The sequence below is a fragment of the Rattus norvegicus genome, chromosome 18 (assembly GCF_021556685.1).
Source record: "Rattus norvegicus strain SHRSP/BbbUtx chromosome 18, alternate assembly SHRSP_T2T, whole genome shotgun sequence".
Classification (NCBI taxonomy): Eukaryota; Metazoa; Chordata; class Mammalia; order Rodentia; family Muridae; genus Rattus; species Rattus norvegicus.
In genome coordinates, this window is record NC_141551.1 from 51,810,832 (window position 1) to 51,818,701 (window position 7,870).

Genomic DNA, 7,870 nt, shown 5'->3' on the forward strand with positions numbered 1-7,870 from the left:
TTTTCTGGCATGTGTGTGATGTATACATACATATGTACATGTTTGTGTGGGTCTGAACACATTTATGTGCACACATCATGGCCTTATGAAGGTTACGGGTTGACATCACATGTCTTCCACCTCAACTCCATACCTCCGTTTTTGAGACAGAGTCTCTAACTGAGCCTAGAGTTCATTGATTTGGCTGGATTGGCTGGAGAGCAAACTCCAAGGATCCTCTTGTCCGTGACTCACCAGAATGCTGAGAATAAAGGTGCTGGACTTGATATTTACGGAGGTGGTAGAACCCAAACTCAAGTTCTCATATGTTTCTGGTAAGTACCTTACTAATTTTTTTCCAAGTATCAATTCTGTTTTATTTGTCAACTAGAAAACCAATCTTCTAGTGTAGCAAGGTATGAATTAATCCTCTTCCTCGTCGTCACCAGCTCCAGCACCACCCTGACCTTTCTTGGCATTCTTCCTCTTCACTCTGCCTGGGCGGCCACCACCATAAGGAAAATGGAGGGAGAAGACAATGTGCTTCTGAGAATCCAGATGAACAGTGAAGGATGTGATGTTCACCACCTGCTTGCCGACCCTGACGCTGGTGGATGAGCACACGGTCATGGTGAATAGATTTGATCAGGCCCTGCTTAAAGACCTGGGTCTGCAGCAGTCTCTCCAGGCTCTCCTCAATCTTCAGGCCCAGGATGTAATCCAGCTTCATCTTGCCCTCATCCAGCACCCCAAGGTGAACAAGTTACCTCAGCAGAGCGTTGCCTCCAAACAGGTGCCAAGGATCTTTCTCGTCCAGCGTCAATGGCTCCAGGGCATCCTTACAGATCTTCGCCAGGGTAAATTTGACCCTCCACACCTCATGTTTGTTCCATAGTCCATACTCTCCAATCAACTTTAGCTCCTGGTGGAGACGAGATTTCTGGAAGGGTCTCCGTGGGGTCACATAGGTTTTGTGACAAACCCAGCTTCTGGCAACCAGCATTTTGACTTCGCTAGGCCCACTGCTCCTAAGAACTCATGCCGTGACCAGTACTTTACTAATTAAGACACCCCACCCAGCACCAGAAAGAGAATTTCTTATGAAACTCCTAACTCATCATATTTTAGTTATAACATTTTAAAGTTATAATTTTGATAAAAGACCGTAAGTCTTAACAAGTATCAGCAAAAGAACAACTCCATCTATAAATACAAGAAACTGTATAGAAAGATTATAAGGGGATTCAATGTTTTCAACATTTACCTGATGGTCCAAAATAATCCACCATTATTTTACAATGAGGAAAATTTATTTCAGGCAAAATAAACTACTTGCCTACTAAACTAAAAATACGTTTTTCTAAAGGACTGAAGATTAAAATAAATATCTTTAAAAGATGTGAAGATGATTAGGGAAAGCACTTACGAGCCCCTACTCACAACTGAGAAGTTATCAACAATTAATGCCTGCTAGAGGAAAGACAGTTTGCTTTAAGGTATGGCCCCCAATAGGTTGATCGTGGTGGGTTGCCCCACACCCATGCATACATAAGCAGCATGAAGTAGACACCGTGGGTTATCTGGGGGAGGCAAGCATGAAGTTAGGAGGAGGAGAAGGAGGTTGAGGAGATCCAAGAAGAATTACGGCACAGTAGAAATAGAGAATGAATATGATCAAAATACATGTTATGTATGTTATGAAATCCTCTAAGAATAAAATCATTAGAAAAAATGCTTAAAGATGAAATTACAAGCTCATAAATTAAAACCCAAAAAGCCATCAGTTAAGAACAAATTTCTAATGAGACTACATCCTTGGTAGTTTTATGTCAACTTGATACAAGCTAGAGTCACCTGAAAGGAAGGAACCTCAATTGAGAAAATGTCTCCGAAAGATCCAGCTATAAGAGATTTTCTTAGTGATCAATGGGAGAGGGCACAGCCCATTGCAGGTAGTGCTACCCCTGGGCTGGTGGTGGTCCTGCGTTCTATAAGAAAACAGGCTGAGCAAAGCCATAAAAGCAAGCCAGTAAGCAGCACTCCCCTATGGGCTGTGGTCAGCTCCTGTCTCCAGGTTTTTGCACTGTTTGAGTTCCTGTCCTGACTTCCTTTGATGATGAACAGAGCTGTGAAAGTGTAAGTCAAATAAACCCCTTCCTTACCAAGTTGCTTTTGGCTATGGTGTTTAACCACAACAATAGAAACTCTATCTAAGAGAGACTATTTCAATAACTGAAAGTTAAGATTTCATAGATGATTCTGTAGACTTAGTCAAACAGAAAATTGCTAAAGTGAAAGGTAGAACTGAGGAAATATCAAGCACACCATGAGAGAAGGAGATAAACTCTTGGCATACACCCAAAGCACTCTATCTCCTGCGACGGAAAGGCTTTCTTATCCATGTTTATAGCTGTTCTCTCTATGCATAACAGCCAGGAATAGGAAATAATCTAGATGTTCGACAACTGCTGGATGGATAGTGGAAGTGTGGTGCATTAACCAATATATGATCATTTCGCTGTTAAGAAAAATGAAATTTTCAGGTAAATAGACAGTTCGAGAAAAAAATCATTCTGAGGAAGGTAACCTAGACCCAAAGAGACAAGTATTGTATTTTTCATATATGCATATTAGCATTTAAGAGTTTGATAGGTATGCTAAATTTGAGTAATCACAGAGGTGAGGTACCTACTAAGGGACCAGTGGGGTGAGAAGGTCTCCCAAGTGAAGGAAAATAGAACATAGTATGATAGAAAGATAAAAGGGGAAAGTAAAATAGGAGGGCTAAATGGGAAGGGGATGGGAAAGTAGGGTAAAGGTGAGAATAAGAGGAGGGGCAACTAACACTAAAGACCTTTTGAAAGATCAAATGACAACCTACTACAGAAGAGGCTTCCTTTAATGTAAATGTAGGTAATATAAATAGAGTCACCATATAAGGGGGAAGAAAATGCCCCGACTCAACATTTTAGGCCACCAAGTAAAACCTCCAGTGAAATGGATTATGTCTTGTTGAATTGTTGGCCAAAGGGGTCTGAGAGACCTCACCATCACCACTGAACATCACATACTATTGCCAAAGCTATTGGTTCTTCTCCATAGCCCAGTGGTGATGGCCTACTGTTGAAGGCAACATTTACTTATGCCACCAAACAGAGAAATCAAGCTGGTACCTGACTAGAGGCTTCACCCCCACTTGCACATTCATGGTGCAAGAAGGGATTCTTCATACTACCAAAGGAGAAAGTTAGTCATCAAGGTCACTCAGCTACAAACATTGCCAACTCACAATAGCAGCCTGCCTACAAGATACTGGTATAATAGTGGCACAAATGTTATAGTAATAACCAGCCACTCTTTTCTTGGATTTAAGACCCATTCCATGAGATGAAAGCCATACATGATATTGCTAAAGTCATCAAGAACTGGACACTAAATAGATCATAGTCCTAAAGGAAAAGTTACTACTATTATTCTATTAAAGGAACATAGCAATAAAATGACTCCTAATGACACTGCTATAACCATAGATCGGTATGTTACTCAATCTCAATCAGAGAAGCTTTCTCTCATAGTAGATGGAGATTTAACGCTAACACCCACAATTGAGCAGCTAACAGAGAGCGCCAGACTTCATAGCACTCAGTCCTAAGAGGAATATCTTCATCGAACTCCTCCCCTTAAGGCTCTGGGATTTATATAAAAGAAAGAGACAAGATTGTAAGTGACAAAGACAATGCATGACTCAAAGAAAATAGTGTCTTTGACACAACAGACTGATGTATATAGGAACTCCCAGCATGCACAAGACCTGCACAGGTTTAAACCTGACAGAGTTCCAACACTGAGAGGAGACGTAGACATGGGGTACCCCTAACCAAGAAGTTACTTGCAACTGATTCCCACTTGCAAGAGTCAAATCAGCTTTCTCCAATGGAGTGTTACTGGGTTTATCAACCATACTCTAGGGCAGGCTTCATACCCAGTGGCTGGCCAACACAAAACAAAACTCATGAGTTTTAGGGTATTTATTTGAGGGAAGGGTCCTTGTTGCTTCATTTTATTTTGTTTTAGCTTTTTTTTTGTCTTGCTGGTTCTTTATATATTTTTCATTTTCATTTTTGGGGTTTGTGGGGAGGGTTTAAGAGAGAGAGTAAAAGAGAGAGAGAGAGCATAAAGTTGAATGGAGATGGGGGATCTGGAAGGAGTTGGGAGGAGAAAGCATGATTAAAATATATTGTATGAAAAAAACAATAAGAAAGTAAATTAAAAAATTAATGAAGAAGTCTTAACGTATATTTAAAGATTCCATTAAAATGTGCAAGGACAGGAGAGAGGGTCCAATAGATAAAGCATTTGCCACACAAGCATGAGGAACAGAGTTCAGATCGGTAGCACCCAGGTAAAGCCGTGTGTAGGACCTCACGTCCATCATCCTACTGTGAGATAGGCAGCAGAGGCAGAAGAATCCCCAAAAGCTCATGGTCCAGGCGGCCTGGCATACGCCGTGATGAACAACAAGACTTTGTCTCAAACAAGGTAGAAGGTGATTCAACACAGAGGTTCTCTGACCTCTACATGCGCCATGGTAAATACATGTCCACATACACGCAACAAGCACATAGTTATACTTGGTGTATATCCAAGGGACTCTGTATTAAAGAGGTATTCATTCAGCCATAATCGTTGCCACCCTAGTCACAAAGGGTAAGCAATGGAAACAACGTAAATGTCCCTCAGCTGACCAATGGATAATGAAAACGTGGTGCATGCTCACGATGGAATTCTATTCAGCTGTAAAGAAAAATGAAATCATGCAATCTGCATATAAATGGATGGGACTAGAAAATGTTATGCTGAGGTAACTCAGCCCCAGAAAAACAAGCATCACATGTTCTCTCATTCACCGATCCTAACCTCAAATCTTTAGATTTCAGTATATAACCTGAAGTGAATGAAGAAGTCAGGAAGGTGAGTGGAAAACATTGTAGAGGGTAGGTGAGCTGGAGAGATGGCTCAGTGGTTAAGAGCACTGACTACTTTTACAGAGGTACTGAGTTCAAATCCCAGCAACCATATAGTGGCTCACAACTCATTTGTAATGAGATCTGATGCCCTCTTCTGGTGTGTCTGAAAACAGCTACAGTCTGTATATATATTTGTATATAATAAATAAATCTTGGGGTTGGGGATTTAGCTCAGTGGTAGAGCGCTTGCCTAGGAAGCACAAGGCCCTGGGTTCGGTCCCCAGCTCCGAAAAAAAGAACCAAAAAATAAATAAATAAATAAAATAAAAAATGGTGGATAGTAAGATGCAAATGCTGAGTGGGTGAGGAAGGTGATAACCGGGGAAGGAATTTTAACTAGGAAGTGGGGAAGGAGAACAATAGAGAGGGGGAGAAGGAAAAATAAATAACATTAGAGATGTTTGTAAAAGCCATAGAGAAACATTATTTTATAAGCTTTCTTAAAATATATATACACACATATATAATATAAATAAATGCCTGTATGTGTGTATATATATATATACACATATGTGTGTATGTATGCATGTATATTTTTTAAGTGGAGTTATGCTACATGGGGTGATAATGTGCCCCCAGAAAGTCATAGACTATCAAACAAAACCTCATTACCAGTCATAAAATAAAACCTCCCTTTGAGTCTGTTGGTCAGGCAAGTTCAAGAGACCTACAAATCAATATAGGCTAATGTCACTGCCATTGGTTACCTGCTAAAACTCAAAGGCAAGACCCTGTTCTGAAGCTATCACATTCCTGGGACTCAAGGCTTGGAGGAATCAAGCTGGAACTGACCTAGATGCCTCCCTGAGGACTGGCTCACAGGATATCCGAAGACGATACAACCTGCCAGGGAGGAAAGCAATCAGTTATCCCCCCAGCTGTAAAGCTGGCAGACCACACTAACCAGTCCGGGAGGCTCTCACCAATGGCTCAGCAGTGACACTTTTAACAACTGTCTAATGGGACTTCAATGCTCACTTCGTAAGAGGAAACTCATCCCGGTACCAGAAACTTAGCCAAACTCATAAGCATGAAGAGGCCATAGACCCTAAAGAACGTTATACCGCCATTTTCCTCAACCAATGGCTAACCGTATTCTAAATACTCACGCCTACAGATCAATGTAGCTCTCATCAATAAAGCTTCATTCTCCAGCAGATGGAGGCTACTACAGAGATCCACAAGTGGTCGAAATGCAGAGAAAAGGTGACATGAGATGACTAGCCTAATGAACATACCTACAGCATTACGCTACACCTGAAAGTCAGAAACTGTTACAGAAGGATGCAAAGATTGTAAGATCCCAGGGACCAGGAGGATGCCTGTGGCTACACAGTACCTTCTAGATATGACAGAAAAGCTTTTACCTATGAAATCCAAACCATATGCCTGCCTAAATAAGATCGGCATCATGATAACACCAGATGACATAACCAATGTGGACAGGACAACTTTCATACAGTCCAACCCTGGAGAGAATGCTGCATTCAGTCAACAGCTGCTGAGAGGTGGAGAACCAGTTTCCACATGGATAAGCCCCTGATAGTATTGGGTCCCAGATGGTCCACCCTAAACACATGTACATGTGAGTAATGCTGAATGAACTCAGGGGGTTATAGATAGGAGGATAGATAGAGGATAAAAGATGTATACATACATACATACATACACACATATCTTTATATGTAATTATAAAAAAGAGGTCATAGATTTTACAGGGAGTGGGGTAGGGACATGGGAGGTGTTGAAGGAAGGACAGAGAGGAATAGAATCGATATGAATGGAACAGTACTTATGTATAAATTCTCAAAAATATAATCTAAATAAAAAGATAATCACAGAGAGCCACATAAAATTAAGAAAGATGCGAGTCATAAGATCGAAGTTCTGCCTGAGTGCCAGGAAGAATCGATGTCTTTTAAAAGTCCATACTCTGGTACATTGTTAATGAGGCAAAATGGCTGAGCCCTCACAATTAATTCTCATGCTCCAGCACATGGCCACGCCAACGACAATGTTTCTTTGAGGTCACAGCTCTTACTGGACTGCTACTACACACTGCCTCCAACTTGGGAGAGAGGAGAGGATCTAGAACACGTTCCCGATTTCAAAATCCTTACGTGCTTTCAATGAGAAGAGGCTTCACCAAGAGAATAACCACAGGCGTGGCCATACACATCTTAGAATATCAACAACAGGGGGAAATATCAGCCGCAGAAGTTAATGGAGTATTTCCACCAAGGAAAGAACTGTGAAGCAGCTGACATTATAAAGTGAAGACAAAAATAACACATTTCAGACTCAGAAAGGCTCAAAAGAGAAATGTTTTCCTATCTACAGACCTTCATTAGTGATGCTACTGCCAGCAAGGGGAAGAAACTTAGAAGTAGAAATGAGAATCAACTGACCAAGAAATTGATAAACGATATCCGGAAATTAACTGTATTGACTCTTAAAATAACACAAGTTAGTGTTAGGGCTTCAGGTTTACCTAGTAGCTCTGTACAGTGCTGGCATCTAGTGGACTGTAGAGACCATGAGACTAGATGCTGTCCAACAGGAGCTGGGACTAATTAATAATTTTAGAATTTAAAGGAGAGCATGCTTGTATCAGACTAATTAGAATTTAATGTAAAAAAAAAAACAAGGGAAGAGGTGAAGATGGAGAACCATCACTGAAGAAAATAAAAAGGAAAAAATAAAACTCAGGATACCATCTGGCTATGCGTAATTTCACAGTTGTGATCAAAAGGCAGTTCCGGATAAGTAAGAATGCTATATTTAGATGCTGTACCAAGTCTTTTATTTTGAGTATATGGAAAAGTTTATTGAACCTTCAGTGAAACATAATTTCTTGATATTCA

The 7,870-nt window shown here is 40.7% G+C and overlaps 1 pseudogene; it reads right to left on the minus strand.

Moving 5' to 3' along the window:
• Positions 1–402: 402 nt before the first annotated feature.
• Rps9-ps6 (ribosomal protein S9, pseudogene 6) lies at positions 403–982 on the minus strand (annotated as a pseudogene).
• Positions 983–7,870: the final 6,888 nt, after the last annotated feature.